The sequence below is a fragment of the Colias eurytheme genome, chromosome 24 (assembly GCF_061535395.1).
Source record: "Colias eurytheme isolate Ceu_HAF_F1 chromosome 24, ilColEury1 Martin Lab GWU primary, whole genome shotgun sequence".
Classification (NCBI taxonomy): Eukaryota; Metazoa; Arthropoda; class Insecta; order Lepidoptera; family Pieridae; genus Colias; species Colias eurytheme.
In genome coordinates, this window is record NC_143003.1 from 7,102,561 (window position 1) to 7,124,243 (window position 21,683).

Here is a 21,683-nt window from a genome sequence, read left to right on the forward strand (position 1 = left end):
TCGTACGAAGTTAGAGTTCATTATTATTCAAAATAATTCGATTTTGAAATATAGAAAAATTCGATAGCGTTCGAAATCCAAAAATGTAGCTAGTTTGGTTAATTTGATAATTTCGTTCTTCATTCATATTTTCATTCTAAATTCAAATTTTTTAGAACTAAATATATAATAATCAAAAATATTGCAAACAGGCATCAAAATTTAATTACTTGCTAATTAATAACTTATATTGAGATAAATTTTCCTACGAACCGTTCAGAACTAATGTAGTTTTACGAGTTAAACTTCTAAACAGAAGATGTTAAAATAGTTAATAATTGAAACATACAGACTGTAAAATGTTCGCTCGTTTATTGCACAAGTCATAAATTAAGTCTTATTAACTGTTGCTTTCTAGTTATTTGAAATGGTCTTCATATTGGTTATTCGTTTTTTTTTTTAATATTAAAATGTATGTACATGTATGTACATTTTTTGTTATTACGATTTTTCTGACGTGTAATATAGGAAAATAATAAAATATACGTGTTTTTAACCGATTCAAAAAAATGGAGGAGGTTCTCAATTCGGCCGGTACCTATAGGTATTTTGTGTGTTTTGGATATTTTTGATTAAAAAAAAGTCAATTATTTGAAGCATTAGGTACTAATACCCAGAAAATTAGAATAAAAACAAAAATATACTAGTTAGTAGTTACATACAAATAACAAAAAATATATTATGTATTTTAACCGATTTCCATAATCCATATTTTAAATACTCACTTTACCTCTCTACTAAAAGAATAAAAAACATTAAAAAGGGTAAATTGAATTACAACATCTGTGTAAGTTAGACACATGTGTAAGCTTTACAACCGTATTATGATGAACATCCTGTAATGTGAAACGATTGATGTACATTGCTGAGTCTCATCGCATTTTGTTTAGCTTTTCCGTGTGTGAATTTTATTTATGTGGAGAATGGTGGAAGCTCTGAATGAATGAATGAATATAATTATGTATGAAAGCTCAGTTTTAATAGAGCTTTTTGGCTGAATGCTATGAAATTTTTTACGTTGTAAGTAAACTTTATTTAAAAAGATTAAATTAGATATAGGAAGGATGGAAGCTCTATCACTTATACTTCTTAGATTGTTGAATTTTATCAATTTAAGCACAGCTTTTTCGTTTTTGTTTGCTTTACAACTTTTGTATAGGGATACTAAAGTATCTACTATCTACACTTTTTATTTTTTTTTCTCATTACCTATTTTACAATAAAACCTATAAATTATAGCACATAGATAACTTACGGCCATTAGATCAATAATTATTATTTCCATACAAATGGCGCAATGTACATCGAAGCTCGCGATAAGAACTGCATCCTGCGGACATTCACCCTGAATTGCTTTTTCTTCATATTTTAATTGTTTCCTCCATACATTTCTTGTTTGACCTCAATTTTGAAGGGTTTCTTTTTCTTATTGTAAAAAAAAACTCGGGAGTTTTGACGATTTGGTATTATTTTGTGATTAATTTATGTACTGCAAAGTATAAGAGTTTAGATTTATTAGTAAGTATTTATTGTTTAACAATCTTTTTTTGTAAGTAAAACAATATCTTTAAATAATTAAACATATGACAGTTTAAGTATAGATACCTATCTAATAACAGCATTTTTCTAAAAAATAACGTTGTAATAAGATCGTAATACGTATTAATTTATAATTAATAGCTAATAACTCATCGAATGTAATCAATTAATTTACACTCCATTTCCTCAAAACAGGTTCAGCAGTTGCGTAGGTATTCTATATCAAATACACGCTTTGCATTGTTTTTACTAGAAATACAGTTTTCTCATTATTTTTATTTAATTATTTTTAGTTCTAAGAAATATTATCTGTTTCGGTAATTCCAAAGTTTATACTGTTATGAAAACATCTATCTCAGTTGCTCTTAAAATGAGTAACACAGATTCATGGTTTTATCATTACTGCATCATCATAATCCCAGATGTAGGAACTTAATTAAAATAGAACTAATTTTCTATAATATGTTTCCTGTTTTATAAGTCGGAATAAAGACGTTACTGTTTTTTCATGATAACTATGTACATAGGTACACATTTTTTGTTTGGTATCTATACTAATATTATAAAGCTGAAGAGTTTGTTTGAACGCGCTAATATCGGGAACTACTGGTCCGATTTGAAAAATTCTTTCTGTGTTAGATAGCCCATTTATTTATTTATTTATTTATTTATTTATTTATTTATTCATTTATTCAGGAAAACATTTACAATTCTTAAATACTAGACACTTAAAAAGAAGAAAAAAAACAAAATACACTTAAAATCTAAAATTAAATTAAACAAAAATGAATACAAGAAATGTTCCCTGAAAAGGTCTTGGCTCAGCACATTGTCATAGTTCTGAGAACCATAACGCTGATATTCTGCCAAGACCCATACCATACCCGTACCATACATAAAATATAAATACTATAGATAGTGTGAGAACAGTATTAGCATATAATATAATAGAAAAAAGTAAGTAGGTATATACAATAAAAAATAAATGAATAGATAGTTACATAAAAGTGATATGAATAAATAATATACATAGATAATAAATAAATAGTAGATACATAAAATACCGATCGGATAGTATAGCAGTAAAATTTGAATAGATTTAGGTATAATAAGATAAAAAAATGGTTTCTCGTGGCAGCCCTAAGTCTGTGCAGTGCGGAGTAATATAAATCTATTTTTGATTTTGCATGTTAAGTAAGTGGATTTTGTACATTTTTTTAAAAGAGTACTTTGAGCACACTTGTTTAATTGGCGGAGGGATATTGTTCCAACACTTTGTAGCACAGTACTTAAAGCTACCACGGAAAGCTTGCGATCGATGCAGAGGGACTGAAAGTGCGCTAGTTACGCTCCTTACTGGGTTCTGACCATTATCTTTTCTCCATCTTAATTTTTCGTACAGATACGAGGGACGCTTGGATTTAAACAGATCAAAAAGTAGACAAGCCAAATATAGATCTTGTCTACCTTTCATGTTAAGCATTTTGGCGGAGTTTAAAATGGTGTTATATGTGATCTCGGAGGGACATTAAAGCAGTACCTAACACAAGCATTCTGTACTCTCTGAATAAGACGTTGCGAACGTTGAAGCAAACAAGGGCCATACACATTTATGCAATAATTCAACTTAGATAGAACTAGAGATTCAGCTAAAAGGATACGGAGATTAGTGTTTAGGTAAGGCCGAAGTTTGTAAATAACTTTTAATCGGTAGAAGCAACTACGCACAACTTCAAGGACATGACTTTCAAATTTTAGGTGTTTATCGAAAGTAACACCTAAATTACGAGCCTCATTTACCTTATGTATGGGAAAATTTTCAATATAAAGAGAAATGTTAGAGTTCTCTATTGCTTGTACTTGTCGCCTGGAGCCAACAATCATGTATTTCGATTTATTAGGGTTCAACACTAGTGAATTATTATAAGACCACTTTGATACAGCACTTAAATCCTGAGATATTTTATTTAAAGATGAAGACAAATCCTTACAATTTACAGGCAAATAAACCTGCAGGTCGTCTGCATAGATGTGGTATTTGCAAAAGTTAATGCAGTTGGTTATATCTGCTGCATATATTATAAAGAGAAGAGGACCTAGAATTGAGGAAGGCTATAGGCATTTATCGAGGAAGGCTATACATCATCACGCTAGAGCGTGTTTTAACTCTTGTAACAAAACTTGTTAAAAACCAACGATGTTTATTTTCGTCATGCCCTCCCAAAATAGACTTAGAAAACCTTTCATTATTAAAAATTAAATTTAATTCACTTTAACCAAAACTCAGTATTCATCAATCGACAAACCCCTCCACAACAAAAAACGTCCATAATAATAATCTATATTAAAACTTGAACAATAAAAAACTGAACAAATGTCAACGCACTGTTCAATCAAAAGATTCTATGTTCCCGCATCCAAAAACTAACCCTTTAACCGCCTACACCCTCGCTGTGTAAAATAGTGAAATATTAAAATAGTCAAAAGAGTTAAATTTAAGGGGAACTTAATCCTAAAACTAACACAGCTGAACTTTCCATAGCAAGCTTTAAACAAGTTTTTTTTTTTACAAAAAGTCTATTTTTGCTCTTAAGATATCGCTAAGCCTCTTCATTCTGGTATCTTCATATTGCATTGCTCCGCTCCTGTTGGTATTAGCGAGATGATATAATATAGCCTATATCGTTTCTCGATAAATGGGCTATCTAACACCGAAAGAATTTTGCAAATCGGACCAGTAGTTCCTGAGATTAACGCGTTCAAAAAAAACAAACTCTTACAGCCGTACAAATAAACGAGTTATAACATTTTATGCAAAGAATAAACTAAGAATAAGGAAAAATCATACAAATAAACACGAAATAAATGTAACCTAGTATAACTTCGTAATAAGTATTCATACTAATGCCATGTCTGGTGCACTACATACAAAAGACGATTAATGCCATCCGTCTACCAATAGATGCCGCTAAGTGTATCATTTTAACCAGCAAGAAACAAAATTAGATTTAATTGCAATTTCATTGCTTTTTATAATTTTTTACATACTTTTGTAAATGGAACCTACCTATTTAATTTAATTTTCACTCGATTTTAACTAATTTTACAGAAAAGTTTATATTCAAAACAACGCCATCTCATGAAACTACTATAAACAAGTTATTCTCCTCCGATTTGGCGATGCTAAACGAATACTAGATGGCACTAAGACGTTTTTACGTTACTTTTCACGTTTTTAACACAGACTAATAATAATATCATAGACCACAGACTAATAATAATATATGTACTACGTTTTTAATACATAACCTCATTGCCTTTGCAGTACCTATAAAAAATATTGTAAATGGGTTAAAGCCGTTATTAATTATTACTAACTGCGTTCCTGTAGCGGCTTATATTAGGTAGGTGCCTAGTGTATTGATCGTTTTCATACGAAAAATGAATTGTCGGAAAACTTGCGAGATTGTGTGAATATTTGATTGCAAGATCTCATTACAAAATAATATACATAATACAACCTATACTTAAACCGTTGTAAGTATATTATTTCTAGTCACATTTAATTATAAGTATATAAATTATAAATAAATATTAAAGGACAATATTACACAAATCGACCTAGTCCCACAGTAATCTCAATTAAGGCTTATGTTGTGGGTACTATAGTCTGTCCACTATAAGCTTAGATGTATAATCTAAGGGCGTATTCAGAAAGAAAGCTTGAAACTTATAAGCGCTTATAAGCGCTTATCGGCGCTTATAAGCGCTGGTAACCCGCGCAGGAAAATATATGAACATGCGCTTATAAGCGCTGATCGGCGCCGACAAGTTTGTTGTAACTTGTTGGAACTTGTCGGCGCCTATCAGCGCTTATAAGCGCATGTTCATATATTTTCCTGCGCGGGTTACCAGCGCTTATAAGCGCCGATAAGCGCTTTTAAGCGCTTATAAGTTTCAAGCTTTCTTTCTGAATACGCCCTAAGACTATAAGAATTGCTTTTTGACAGCTCGACGGGTGATACCAGAAGTGATGTTCAAAAGATTATCGATTGTGATACCATTTCAATTATAAATTAAAAATATTATCATAAATCGAATCAGGTACGTAAATAATAATTACAACGTAAACGTACTAATAAGATATGTAATAATAAGACCACATATCTATGCATTGTATGTTAAAACTAAACTAAACTAATATTTTATTATTTATTGGTTTCTATCTTACAATTTGGTTGTCTTTACGTTTAAATTATATAACATAATAGAAGAGTTATTCTGCATCGGATATATTTTACAGAGTATTTCTATCGATTATTATAATCTATCGACCCATCATTGAATAATTCTGTGTAGACATCACTAAGTGGGCGGGACCTGTCCATGAAGAACGATAATTATTTGTATGACATTTTAACATAGACAATACAATCCTTCATAGGCGTGAAGCTGTCAAAAAACAAATAATATAATGGACAGAGTATAGACGATGATAAATATAATTTAATATTTTATAAATACATATATAGATAACACCCAGACCCAAAAACACATAATCAAGTTCATCACACAAATATTTGCCCTGACCGGGGATCGAACCCGGGACCGTCAGCTCAGTAGGCAGTTACTTTACCTCTGCGCCAACCGCGTCGTTAAGAATATCAAGAAATCATCATAATGATAATTAATCGAAACTAAAGTTAAATACCTACCTACGTCATCTTGTTTTATTTTCTAAATAATCCTATCAGATTACCTTTATATGAAGTATGAACCAAAAAGTTTTGAGATTTAAACCGTAGAAAAGGTTTTGAATGATCCTTTGCGTTTTTTTTCTTTATGCGCCTAAAATTAAATATTTCGACATCGATTCCCATAAGAATGAAGTATTTTCCCGTTATAAAAAGTAGCCTATGTTCATCAGGTAGGTATAATTTTTGCTTCGAATGGTGAAATAATTTTTCAAATCAATCCAGTAGTTTCGGATCCTATCCAATACAAACAAACAATCAAATCATTTCTGTTTTGTAGATAAATACGAAAGTTACTCCGTCATAGTAGGACAAAATAGAAAATAGTGGGACCACGAGAAAATAGGTATTCCCGCACGCGTCTGAACCGATTTTGACGGAAATTTCGATATACATACACGGTACATACCTACGTTGAAAAAGGACATCTCAATTTTGTTGCATAAATATTAGTTGGATTCAAGGTGTAGGAACAGGGATTGAATAAGGCACACGGTTGAAGCCGTAGAATGAAAGTTGGTAATTTATAAGATTAATTTATTGTAAAATAAACTACTTCATTTTACTTAAACATATTCTATTTATCATTCATTGACTTATCATAAACTTTTGAGTCTAGTTAGGTACTAGTACCTATTATGTGAAAATTTTGAAAAAAAATGTTTTCTTTAGGAAATTATTAGCATATTACCTTGTCTTGTCATTAATTTATTTACCTACTTGGTAATAATCGGTCGAACACTTGTTTAAAGTTTATTTTCCTTGTCTTTTCCAGGTAATCTAAATTATTTAATTTTTGCAGTAGGTAATTAATTCATTTCGGCTTGAACAGACAAGGCCATTAGGTGAAGCGAGATTGCCAAATATGGGTGATCTGTAGATTGCCGTCCTGCTGTCGAGCGTTCGCGGTACGGACGCCGCGCTGTTGCCGCACCGTGCATTTTGTATGAAAACAAACGACCGGCCGTGCGCCGTACGACAAACGCACAGCTTCGGCAGTCGGCACTGTAGCGACTAGCGGTCCGATACGAAACGCATAAATTGAAAGAGCCATAAGTGTTGGAACAACATTTCACCACCATTTAACCAGTTTAACAAATACAGTGTAAACTCTATATAACGACACTCCATTTAACGTCAAACTCCGTATAACGTCAAGATTTCTCGACTTTGGTTGGTTTATATTGTTGTCTATACAATAATACACTCCATATAGCATCACGCTCACTCTAATTAACGACCACAATAAGACATTACCAACTACTAGGAAGTACTGACTAAGTTGCCGAAATCAATGAAAATGTAGTTGTGTACATTCTTTTTTACTGACATACCGAAGATTCTAAGGAATGCAGTCGTTTGTTTGTTGTGTGAATGAACTTACACATTTTCACCTCAACTACTTGGCTTTCGTTAGTTACACGTTATCATAATCTCTCAGTTGCCTACAAACCCTCAAACTGCAAGAATGGCGAGTAAAAGAAAATCTTTGTATGGACGAAAAAGTTTCATTAATACGTGCTATAGAAGCTAGTGAAAAAATTAGTGATGTTGGGAGAAGGTTTGGATTTAGTCGCTCCCCCGTGTCTACCGTGTGGAAAAATAAAGAAAAAATTCTGCATGCCGAAGAAGATGGACGATCTGCCAAAAAATTGAAGAAACCTCAATATGAAGACCTTGATCAAGCGATGATAACATGGTTTCATAGGCAATGTCAAAATAATATTCCTGTCTCGGGACCAGTCATGCAATTTTCCCTTTCTTTCCATTTAACGACCACTCTCTATAACGTCGAAAAATGCACGGTCCCTTAAGTGACGTTATATAGAGTTTACACTGTATTAATAATTTTCGTTTCCAATACCGGAGACATATTTTAAAATCCTGTTCTAACCCTGCATTTGTATCGAATTACAGTTTACACATAAACTTTAATTAAATATTTATTTTATTTACTGGTTATAATATAACATAACATTATATAGACCGTTATTTTCTGCCTATTTATCATTATAATTATAAACATTGTAACTAAGTATATGTTAACGGAAATGTATGTAATCCGTCATTGTATAAAATTCCCAGGAAATGTATATGTAATTCCTAAAATCGCATGGAAATGTGTGAAATAAATTATTTTATAGTACACATTTCCTAGGAAATCCATACATTTCCTAACTAACAGTCGGAAATGTAAAACATCTAAGATATTGGAAGGTACGCGGGACGAGGGGTATGTATGTCGCAATCGGATTGTATAATCCGCCGAATTACAAACGGCCGGCATTTTGTAATATGCCGAAAATTCGTAATCAGAATTTTTTGGTTTGGATAAGGGGGTGGGTTAGGTTAGGTTCGTGTTTTTTAGAACTAAACAGAAATAGGAGCCCCACGAAGTGGGGCTCCGTCGGCTCGCGACCGTCTTTTTGTAGAATGTTTGAAAAAGACGAATTTCGGCATATTACAAAATGCCGGCCGTTTGTAATACGGCGGATTATATAATCCAACTGCGACATGTACACGGGGACAGCAGGACGAGGGGACTGATTACCTTAAGGACGCTGTCACAAATCTGCGTTACTCAAATTTAGGTATTTAACGTCGCAACGTGGTTCGCGGGACATCACGCTCACGTAAACATAGCGCAATCCATTTTATAGACCATCTTCATACTTGATATTTTTTTTTTATATTTTTATTGAAATTGAATCCAGAAGATTACTGGGAACTTTAAAAAATTCATTTTGTTACTTTTATTAGTAGGTACGATCCTTATAAGTATTTTAGTGTATTCAACCAACTTAAAAAAGTGGGACTATTTTACAACAATTTGAATATGAATTGTATTATTGTATACAATATCGAAGCTTTTTAAGAAATATATAAAATACTTTTTTAAGAATTATTATCATACATAATATTATGTTACCGGCAATATATTAAACCCGGCATTGTATGCAATTCTTAGTAAATGTAGGTATGTTATTCCGAGAAACAGTCGGAATTAAATAAATTAAATTCGTCACATTATCTATATCTTTAAATCTGAACTTTTCCTAAGTAGCAAACACATTTGCAATTGTGGGTGGTTTTTGGGGTAGCTATTAACCAATATGAGGTCAAAACTAAAATCCAAGATGGCGCCGACGAAAATTTGAAATCTTTTCGTCATGGGTGTCATTTTCAAGGAGTTGGAGTAGCTATTAAACAATATGAGGTCAAATCCAAAATGGCGCCGACGAAAATTTGACATCATTTCGTCATGGGTGTCATTTTCATAGTTTTTGGGGTAGCTATTAACCAATATGAGGTCAAAACTAAAATCCAAGATGGCGCGGACGAAAATTTTACATATTTTCGTCATGGGTGTCATTTTCATGGTTTTTGGGGTAGCTATTAACCAATATGAGGTCAAAACTAAAATCCAAGATGGCGCGGACGAAAATTTTACATATTTTCGTCATGGGTGTCATTTTCATGGTTATTGGGGTATCTATTAACCTATATGAGGTCAAAACTAAAATCCAAGATGGCGCGGACGAAAATTTTACATATTTTCGTCATGGGTGTCATTTTCATGGTAATTGGGGTATCTATTAACCAATACGAGGTCAAAACTAAAATCCAAGATGGCGCCGACGAAAATTTTACATCTTTTCGACACGGGTGTCATTTTCATGGTTTTTGGGGTAGCTATTAACCAATATGAGGTCAAAACTAAAATCCAAGATGGCGCGGACGAAAATTTTACATATTTTCGTCATGGGTGTCATTTTCATGGTTATTGGGGTATCTATTAACCAATATGAGGTCAAAACTAAAATCGAAGATGGCGCTGACGAAAATTTTACATCTTTTCATCACGGGTGTCATTTTCATGGTTTTTGTGGTAGCTATTTACCAATATGTGGTCAAAGCTAAAATCCAAGATGGTGTCGACGAAACTCTTACATCTTTTCGGCATGGGTGTCATTATCAAGGTTTTTGAGACAGCTATGTAGGTATTACCAAATCCCCAATGTAACCGTCGATAATTAGGTATATTTTTCTTACTCCTTTAAAGTAAACTTAAATAAAATAACTAAAACGTTAACAACTACAGTTTTGTAGAAAGTCTTAAAAAAAACGATCGATTTTAAAGAACATTGAAATGCATATGCATTTCAATGTTCTTTAAAATTGTGTGTTGTGTTTTATATTACATTTCTAAATTCTAAATATTAGAATTTAGAAATGTAATATAAAACGCAACTCTGTGGCAATCATCATCTGTGTTTATATTCTGACAGATATTATTAACTTTAAATATATTCGCTAAACTTTTTTTTAAATAAAGTTTATCTAAAACATTTAAACGAAGATAATAAAAAAAAGAACGTGTGTGCCGAGAAAACGTGTCAGATTCATAGATACCAAAACCGCCGCCTTGCTCCATAACGCGACAGTATTACCATGACGCGATCTTGAAATTCGACGACCATCTTGGATTTTAGTTTTGACCTCATATTCGTTAATAGCTATTCCAAAAACCATGAAAATGACACCCATCACGAAAAAAGTCAAATTTTCGTCAGCGCCATCTTGGATTATAGTTTTGACCTCATATTCGTTAATAGCTACCCCAAAAACCATGAAAATGACACCCATGATGAAAAGATGTAAAATTTTTCGTCGGCGCCATCTTGGATTTTAGTTTTGACCTCAAACTGGTTAATAGCTACCCCAAAAACCATGAAAATGACACCCATAACGAAAAGATGTACAATTTTCGTCGGCGCCATCTTGGAATTCAGTTTTAACCTCATATTGGTTAATAGCTACCCCAAAAACCATGAAAATGATACCCATGACGAAAGGATGTAAAAGTTTTGTCGGCGCCATCTTGGATTAGAGTTTTGACCTCATATTCGTTAATAGCTACCCCAAAAACCATGAAAATGACACCCATCACGAAAAAAAGTCAAATTTTTCGTCGGCGCCATCTTGGATTTTAGTTTTGACCTCATATTGGTTAATAGCTACCCCAAAAACAATGAAAATGACACCCATGACGAAAAGATGTACAATTTTCGTCGGCGCCATCTTGGATTTCAGTTTTGACCTCATATTCGTTAAAGCTACCCCAAAAACTATGAAAATGACACCCATGACGAAAATATGTCAAATTTTTCGTCGGCGCCATCTTGGATTTTAGTTTTGACCTCATATTGGTCAATAGCTACCCCAAAAACCATGAAAATGACACCCATGACGAAAAGATGTACAATTTTTGTCGGCGCCATCTTGGATTTCAGTTTTGACCTCATATTCGTTAATAGCTACCCCAAAAACTATGAAAATGACACCCATCACGAAAAAAAGTCAAATTTTCGTCGACGCCATCTTGAATTGTTTTACCCCACCAATCTATTCAACAACCCATAAAAAAGAGCATCTGAAAAGTATCAAATATTTCAAATCACGAAAACGACAGTGCACGCACAATAATCTTTTTCTAATTCGTTTTATTTTTGGGACAAGGAGCGATACACCCGTCCTTCCAAGAGCGCTTCTGAGCGTGGTCTGACGACCCGCGAGAGCAAAATGTATGAAGAAATCAAGAAGTATTTTTTTAGCTAATAATTGAAATAAATTTTGATTTAGATACAAAAAAATTATCAGAATCTATAAAGGACTATAATATATCCCTCAATAATTTATAGGTAAGAAGATAGATTAGGCTTTTAATTTTCTTAAAATTGTACCGTTTTAGACCCCATTTTTTTGCATTTTATGCGATCATTGTGCTGGGAAAATCGTATTTCAGCGACAATTTTGTATTAGACTACAAGCCCACATATGAAAAAAATATGGGTCAAATGAACCACCACGGGACATATCTAGTACGAAAGAAGAGCAAAAAATAATAAGATTCATCACTATGCCGTCACTTGTAAGCTGTCCAACTGAGTGCAGATGAGAATTGAAAAGTACAGGTAGACTCGGTAAATTTTGGTCATATATTTTTGTACGGCATTCTTAACCATCGATAGATCCATTAAAAATAATAAGAAACCGCTCAGTGCCGTACAAAAATGTTGGTCCACCAAGTCGGAATTTTAATTTAATTTCCGAGAGTTACCGGGGGTAAATTTGGTCATTTGACCATGTACGGCATCTGTGTCATACTATTGCTATACTGCTTTTAATCCATTATTCCGCAACGCCGTACAAAAATCATGGGGACAAGGGGAAAAAATCGAGAGTTGTAATCCCCTCTCTTTCCCCACTCCAGGGGGTCATTTGACACAACACGAAATAAATTTATTTTTAAAGTATTTTATGCATAGATAATATTTTTTCATGTGCCGTACATTTTCGTTGGTTCAAAGGGGAAAAATCTGAAAAAGAAAAAATCCATATAACGAAATGTTTGCTTTATATTTTGATAATAAAATATAAATATACATTAATATTAAGAAGCTCGAGGTGGTTAATTATCACCTTGGAAAGTCGGAGTCAAGTGGAATGGACTCCGTTAAATTGATGAACTAATAAAAAAGCTATGAACGAAAAGATGTGAATTATATGCAATCAGCCCATGAATACAGGTAAAGTCACAAGCAAATGCTAGTATTATATACATATTCAAAATGTACAAGTAAAGCACTTTCAAATGATACCAAACACGGCATATTTATCTTAACTTTATTTTTTTTACTCTGTATGTTTTGTCCGCTAGAGGGCGCCACATTAGATTTTGTGAAACCCCATATAGCCTTTAGCTAGCTGGTCGCTGGTTATCCAGTGAACAATTCAGATGCTTCTAATGATATGTTATTTGTCGAATTCTGATAAGTAGTTTAGAAGTTACGAGGGAATAGATGAACATACATACATGACCTGTCAAAACCATAACCCTCCTTTTGCTTTGCCGTAGTTGGGTAAAAATATGTTAATGCCGTACTTACTGTATCAAATGGCCATAAAGCACCCTTAAAATTGTAGCTTTCGTCGCTTTCATCAGCCTAAAAGATGTGGTCTGCACAAAAATGTACGGCATCGTTTTTTCCTAATTTATCTATGTTAATACTATTTAAAACAACGAATAAAGTGTAGAAAACTATTATATTTCATTAATCTACGATGTTTAAACTTTAACAAAATTTCTGGTTTTGCATTTCTCTATAACTTTTTTTAGAACGGTTTCTTTTGAACGGCAATACTATACAACAATTGAATTTTACAATATCATGTTAAAAAAAAAGTTCCCGTACAGGGTCAAATGACCTTACAGCTCTTTATATCAAGAATTCGATGAAATTAAGATGATTATTGGTATACATTTAAAAGAACAATTATTTTTTGACGGCATTGCTTTTAATAGTACTTTTGAGTGCTAGATAATGTTTTGGAACCGAAGCCGTACTTAGTCAAATGACCCCCTGGAGTGGGGAAAGAGAGGGGATTGCAACTCTCGATTTTTTCCCCTTGTCCCCATGATTTTTGTACGGCGTTGCGGAATAATGGATTAAAAGCAGTATAGCAATAGTATGACACAGATGCCGTACATGGTCAAATGACCAAATTTACCCCCGGTAACTCTCGGAAATTAAATTAAAATTCCGACTTGGTGGACCAACATTTTTGTACGGCACTGAGCGGTTTCTTATTATTTTTAATGAATCTATCGATGGTGAAGAATGCCGTACAAAAATATATGACCAAAATTTACCGAGTCTACCTGTACTTTTCAATTCTCATCTGCACTCAGTTGGACAGCTTACAAGTGACGGCATAGTGATGAATCTTATTATTTTTTGCTCTTCTTTCGTTCTAGATATGACCCCTGGTGGTTCATTTGACCCATATTTTTTTCATATGCGGGCTTGTAGACTATATGACGTCGTACAATTTTTATAAGATGATCGTAGATCTGAATATATTATCTTTAAATTAAGATATTACTTTGTTCTCACGTGTAATTGCTTTGAGTTAAAATGGTACCGTAAAATAGCGTTTTTTGTTAAAAATCGGTAATAGCACCCTTAAATACTTAAATGAAAATTTGATTTGATTGAATATAAGTTGATTTAAGAAATGTTAATTAGTAAGATAATATGAACATATTATTATTATTTTACGGTAAGACTGTTACCCGATTGTCTCAATAGGTGCTATAATAAAAAAAAATAACAACGTGTTTTATTACAGAAATCATTTACTTTATATACATTTCCTAATACGATATTGGAATTATATATAATTCCAAGGAAGATTATACATTTACTAGGATATGTATGCATTAAATAGTTTATTAAACAATATTTTATACATTTCCTAAGTGGCATCGGCATTGTACACATTTCCTATTAGTTTGAGACCCATTCGTAAATAAGTCTTCAAATAACGTTTGTTTTATTATCTCGAAACTGCAATTAATAAAAAATGAAAATATATTTTTTTTAATAACTAATAAAAAAATATCCTGTCCAGGATTTTTCCAGTCAAACCATTTTTAATACACTTAATTTATTATAAAATTGGTCTCATTCTATTATCATGCCGTTGCATTTCGACTTATATTCGGATCTTAGACCACTAGGATTTGTATACAATTCCTTGATTTCATACATTTCCGGTAACATAGTTATACATAATTTCATTTTATTTATTTACATTAAGTATATACATAATTACATACTGATATTATATCTACCTATACATATATATATGTATATATATGTATATCATGTTTTAACTGATGTATTTATTTATTAGTATTTATCATATTAATAGAAATATATCTTTCCCATAATATACTCATGTTAAATTATCATTATATACAATTCTAGACTGAAACTCCAATAGTCACTTGGGGTCACTGAAAATCAGTGGTGGTGAGGTATTAATCACCTTGCCATCATATACTGAGTTGGCTCCATTTGTCAGGTCACTCACTGCCACATTACAGTTCTTAGGAATAAGATTATTTTTATTTAATTATTTTTATTTTTATTTCTTTTTGTTTTTCCTTCGTTTATATATGTATCTCGTGTTGTGATCTTGACAATAAATGTGTTTTATTTATTTATTTATTTAATGTCCCTTACTGCATGCTTTTCATGCAGTTGTCCGCACCATATGTATTGTGGTCTTTGTCCATACACACTTTCTCCAAAGCCCTGTTTTGGTCTTGTTTGATGTATAAGCTCCTGTATATTAGTAAAAGTTAATCAAATATTTAATTCTTATTTCTTGAAATTTGGTATAGTATTCTTTGTGTGATACAAATCGAAAACAACAGTCAGGTTAGGTAGACTACAATTTACAAAACTGGCAGGGTTGCCATGCAATGGTTGGTGGTTAATGAAACACTTGACTCGACTGTAAGCTTGTATTGAACTGCTTAAACTGTAGAACAACAGGACTATATATTCTAGACGCACACATACAATAGATTGCACACTACACTGTAAACTGTAGAATTAATATTAAAGACATAGTTCACTATATATTTTGTAGTCTTTGATTATTTATACAACAGACTAGAAATAAATACTATGTATGCGATTTTACCTATTCTAGCCATCCATTTTAGTGTTCCTTAAAATTAAGTACATCTTAGTCAAAGGACAACTTATTGTGTGTTTGCCCGTAATGCACTCATAATAATTTTAAGTTGAATGTTTGTCATTCTTTATGTACCAAACACAGTCACGGCCACGGCGCTCATTCCATTTTACTGGTATTAAAACAGATGAAATCCTTCATGATCCCATATCCTTCTTAGTAGCAAATGTAGAAATCCCTTTCTTGTGTCTACAATGTTTTTGTGGAGAATCGTATTTACATTTGGGATGGATTAATTCTTCTCCTCTCTTGAACAAATTTGTTATTGCGAACGTGTACAAAATATTATGTTGACAGTTGACAGTTGACACTTGACGCCAAAGACTTGAAAATAAAAGGTACGTGTACATATATTTACATTAGTGCCATCTAGTGGCTCTGGAAGGAAAAGAACATCAAGTCAGTGTTTAACGTGCCATCTAGTGTGTTAAAAGCAAAAGACTAAGAGATATAATCGAACATGTAGTACGTTATTTCCCCACTGGCGCTTTAATTGCGTAAATTCATAGTGCAACTTTTTTTGTATGGAGTGCACCGTCTGTTGTATACGTAGTATATTATTATTAGTCTGTGCTAATGCTATTCCGACCTTATTACGGCTACCACCCTAGTATAAGTCTGACATAACCGAGTTATAACATATCTTTTAGTACATTGTGCTGTGTTTTACAAGTTTTAGAAGCAATTTTCAATCTAAATTTGAGATAATAGCAATGAGAGTATACGAGAAGTAGAAAAAGTTGAGCAAATTAATAATTTCATTACGTACCTATTGAAATGGAAAATTTTGTATGAAATGTCAAAATATACGAAATTATGAAAAACCCTTTTGATATTTATAATGATTTATTTATTTACAACATGCGCCAAACCATACATACATAAAACTTATTTCTAAACTTATCACAATAATATACACTTTCGTTGAAAATATAAATCTTCTAAGCCTGGAGTTGTATGTTTTGAGTACCAGTTATTTGGCAACTCTCTATCTCAAGGTGGGTTTATCTTCTGTTCTCCAGATATTTGATAGCGTTATCTATCATTTGCTTGCATATTTAATGATATATTTAAATTATTTCCAATAAATATTTAAAAAATAAATAAACAGAACATCGTATGATGAAACTTCACAACAAATTCGACGAAGTCAAACGTCAGCAAAATGACAGCACCAAGGCTTAACCGTAGACAATTTCAATGTTTTTCATAATTTTGTGAATGAATTGCGACGTTGCCGCTTCGCGCCTATTGCATAGCGTGAGCATAGATACATCGACGTTATTCCAAATTTATTTGTAAGAAATTATGACATCCTTATTCTTTATTTATTCTTATCATATCTATGCATTGCATAAGGTTTGAATAAGCAAGTTTTTATTTGTACGGCTGTTAGGCATTATATTATTAGTATATAGATGTAACATCGTCAGTTCTTACAATTTTATCTTTAGTACTAAAAACTTTTGATTACTTCATTTTGTATAAATCTTCTTAACAGTACGTCACTCAAATTTTATGTAAATCTCACAATAAATGAGCGCTAACAAAAAAACAAATCGAACAAAGAATCACAAAGGCGCAAGATTTGAATTTAGAATAAAAAATTCCAAATTCAAATTTCTTTACAACCAGTTACTTTTTGTTATTGAAAAGAGGATATGTTGAGGGAGCGGCATGACGAACGTAATTTAAAAAATTGTAGAATGGTAGGGTTTCGTTTTGCGTTCCTTTTCTACTAAAATGAATGCACGATTTGACGTCTCACAGCGATTGTGTGGAACATTATTATGCAGAAATGCACTATTTTTATCATCGGTGTTGCATGATTCAAAGTCATTTGTTCATTCATGTCTTTTTTTACAAATTTATATTCATCACTTTTTCTTTGAAACGCCGGTTAAACACTGAACTTATTGTAGGCATCAATAAATAGCCTTTTCTATAATTATTGACGTCTCAAGTACTCGAAACAAAAATTTAAAACAAACATGCAATGAATCGATGTTAACTTCGAGAACTTGAAGAATTCCATTACGATATAAAAGCATCGAAAGTTATCGCATTTTTACGAATGAGGTACACTCAAACTATATTTAACATGAGTAAAAACAGAGTTGAAATGTTCCCATCCACTTGAAAGTGTATTACTTTTAAGTAATTTCATGTACGCTCCCCTCACGCACACATCGATGCAGCAGATGTTGATTCCATAAAATAATATTTCATGTAAAGCACAAACCGAGGGCGGAAGGATTGAATTCTATTTTAAAATTTTATATTTCAACAATTCACCGCAACCCAGACTCTTTGTGCTATACTCTTTTTACTTAGAAAAACTTTTTATAGTTGTTTTTGTTAAGTTTATTTTGAGCTTTTGTTGTACTGTTTACGTAGATATTAAGAAATAAATATAATTGAATTAACATAGTTATATAAAAACGTGCATAAAACACGTTAAAATACGAGCGTAAAACCCTGATTAGATGATAAAAACAGTCGCTTAAACGATAAAAAAGTTTGACCTCTGCAATTTAAACATATTCTTCGTGACCATTCATCAATTAAAATGGACGACGACTCGTTATTAAAGGGAATAAAAAAGGAATAAATCTCGAGGCGAGTTTAAAAAGCTTCGTTTCGAAGTAAAGAATGTTGTGTACAATCTCGGGTTCGGACAAAAAAGTGACAACAGATAAAAAAGAAAACACAACACGGCCGTGGAACAGATTATCAGCGCTAAAAGGGTTGCTCCCGCGCTCTCCTTTTGTTGCTTCCAAATTCAAACTTCAACTCCGTACAAGGAGCGTTCGAATGCGAATTCTATTTTTGAATATTCTACCGAGAATTTTTAATTAATGCCGCTCGGCTGCGCTCGTATTTTTAAAATTCGTATTCTGTTTTAAATTGAGTTCGATATTCAATTTTTGCGTTCGATTCCCGCGTTTATTTTTTATTTACGTTGTGCGATAATGACGTTTCGCTTTAAGTGCTTTATTCGGATTGCCGATTTTATTCCGATGTTCTCCTTGAAGGTCGGTAGTTATGGTGATTAATGGTCGCGATATGTAGAGTGCTTTTTAAACGAAATATTGAATTTAATGACGTTTTGTGGAACACGACGGTCTGTTTTTGTGTTTGATCACGTTTATTGGAAAAAATATAACAAATATCGTAACCTTTACGTCAGAAATAGACGCTTATCATTTATCTTAGTTACTCAACATATCAATGGATCAAAATTGTACATTTTCGGGACAACACATCATAAGGCCTTCATAAATTAATGTGCATTTGATAGCAATTTCTATGATACGCAGTTAGACCAATAATATGTCACATTAAGGGTCACTTGACGCATCATACGCAGTCAGCATACGCAAGTCGTTGACCTCTTTACGTAAATGGGAACTTATGACACGAATGATCGACATTATGTCGCATGTAATGCAAACTGACATACAATCGAATGTACTATCATACTCGGATAGATGTATCGATTTATTTTAAAACACGACCATTTTAAAAAGACCTGTGAAAATCTAAGGGTTTTATAAGAGCTTCTAATAAGTAACTTAACTTATTTGAAAATCCTGTATGCTGTATTACAAATGGCTATATATTAACTACACAAATTAATTCGAATATAAACGGTTTAGTAAGTTAATCTGTTCGTAATATATACCAATAATCATAATTCAAATTTGTAATAAACATTTACAAAGTAACGCAGTGGGATATAAAAGTGACATAACGTTTTTTGTCACTTAAGGGCTTGGTCTAGTAGTGCAAACAAATGCATCCTGTCATCTTATATGTAAATAATACAAATGTACTAAGGGAAAGTTGCTCCACTTAATTTTTAAAAATTAAATCATTCGTATGCATAATTTAACATTCGTAATAAGTACCAAAAATGACAATTTGAAACAATTTTCGTGAAAATTACACCGGGTGATTTTTTTTTATCAGTACACAAAATTTGCGAATACTTTCTATTGATATCTTCAACTTCATGTTTATATAACTGATCAACTTTTACAAAGAAATTTGGACGAAATATAAAAAAAAAATAAGCTTTCCATACAAAATGCATAACTCTATACATTTTTTTCGACCTAAGTTTCTTAGTGAAAGTTGTTCAGTTTAACTAATAAAATGGATAAACAAATTTTGTATATAATAAAAAAAAATGTAATGTTTGTGTTAAAAAATTATTAAATAGAAAAATACACAAATGAAAACAAAAGATATTTATTTCTGAATAGCTTCCGCCCGCGACTCCGTCCGCGCGGATGTCAGTCTTCGCGTCTTCTACAGATTTATAATACATATTATGTATAATATATAGATTTATATTGATAAACCTAATAAATCTTTTGCTAGCATTCTGATGCTTTATCGGTTGCACTGGATTTATCTCTTTTTTTTCAATCGCTTGAATGATATAGAATGGGTCCTTGATGGACATCGAATGCTGAAGTCTCGAATCAATCAATTCTGACAGTAGGCAATTTATGTAAAATCTTGATAATGGTCCATCATTTTATTTTGCCTAAACGTTACATACTTTTTTATATATTCTATTTTTAACGAATGATTCACTCCAGTCCAAACAGCAAATAAGCAGACTTCTGCTTCTGCAACGTTTAGTTGTCCCTGAATTTGGAAAAAATAGTCATGATTCTTATCTATGACAAAAGTGTTATTTTTTGCATTGTATTTCAAATATTAATTTTTTTTAACCGCATCTTCCGGTTATTATTGTCATTTTGCTCATCAGGTAAAGTAATTTCGATATCAGTTTTCAGTTTTTTGATACCTGCAATAATAACGTCATAATTGCCTGCACATACTTATCGATTACACCCTGTATACAATCCACCATCCACATTCATAATGTTTTCCTGTCCTCCTCTCCTTTACGCTGTTCACCGATACATTTTAAATGAGTAAATCTGCTACCACTGAAGGATGTTTCATTGTGATCAGCAAATTTTCACCACTGTTGTCGATTATTTGTTTTTCATTTTTAATCAGCAATTGGGAATCATCAGTTTTGTTTTTTGCAGATTGGTGATGTACCCTAACAATACGTCGAAAAGGGAAAGCATCAACGAATTATCGTTTTCGTCCTCTTTTTTATTCTTCGCGTCTCTGTTACTTCTGTTTGTTTAGTTCTCAACACCCACTGAATTTTCTATGTTATTGTGATCTTCCATTACATCTGAGTTTTGATGATGTGATGATAATCCATTCGTTTTAATATTGGTACTTAGAGTTGGTAGACTAAACTAGAAATGGCGGACAAAATTTGTCAGCGCGTCTGTAAGATCAGAATATAAAACCAACATCCTGTATTTACGTTACAAAATTAATAATCAAACAAAATGCCGCTACGTTGAAAATGACTAGAAGAAAAAATTAAAACACCTCGGATCAATTTTGGAGTAAACAAATCATTTTCCCCGTATGGGGATTTCCCCGGATGAACTTGGGAAGTTCAAGTTCTCAATACAAGTTTATATTATATTTCGTATTTCTCAAACGAAAAATAAACATTTTTGGAACTTCAAAAAAATTATATTATAAGAAAATTTATGAGCTTACTTTAGTTTTAAAGAAATATACATCCCTTTACTGACACCCCATAAAATAAAGAAATTGTTGCCAATCACCTTTGCAATCTATTTGGTTTCATTAACTTTATGTTCGAAGATAATTTTTTTTCTAGTAGTT

At 32.2% G+C, this 21,683-nt stretch overlaps 1 protein-coding gene and 1 long non-coding RNA gene across 2 annotated transcripts in view; one reads left to right on the plus strand and one right to left on the minus strand.

Annotated features, from left to right (window-relative positions):
* Window positions 1-21,683, plus strand: part of LOC149898036 (zinc finger protein castor homolog 1-like) — a 94,334-nt gene that overhangs the window by 17,208 nt on the left and 55,443 nt on the right. The window lies entirely within an intron of this gene.
* Window positions 14,515-16,514, minus strand: LOC149898037 (uncharacterized). Its single transcript, XR_016458118.1, has 2 exons — window positions 15,891-16,514; window positions 14,515-15,526 (listed from the first exon to the last, which is right to left on the minus strand). It is a non-coding gene; the product is annotated as an uncharacterized LOC149898037 (long non-coding RNA).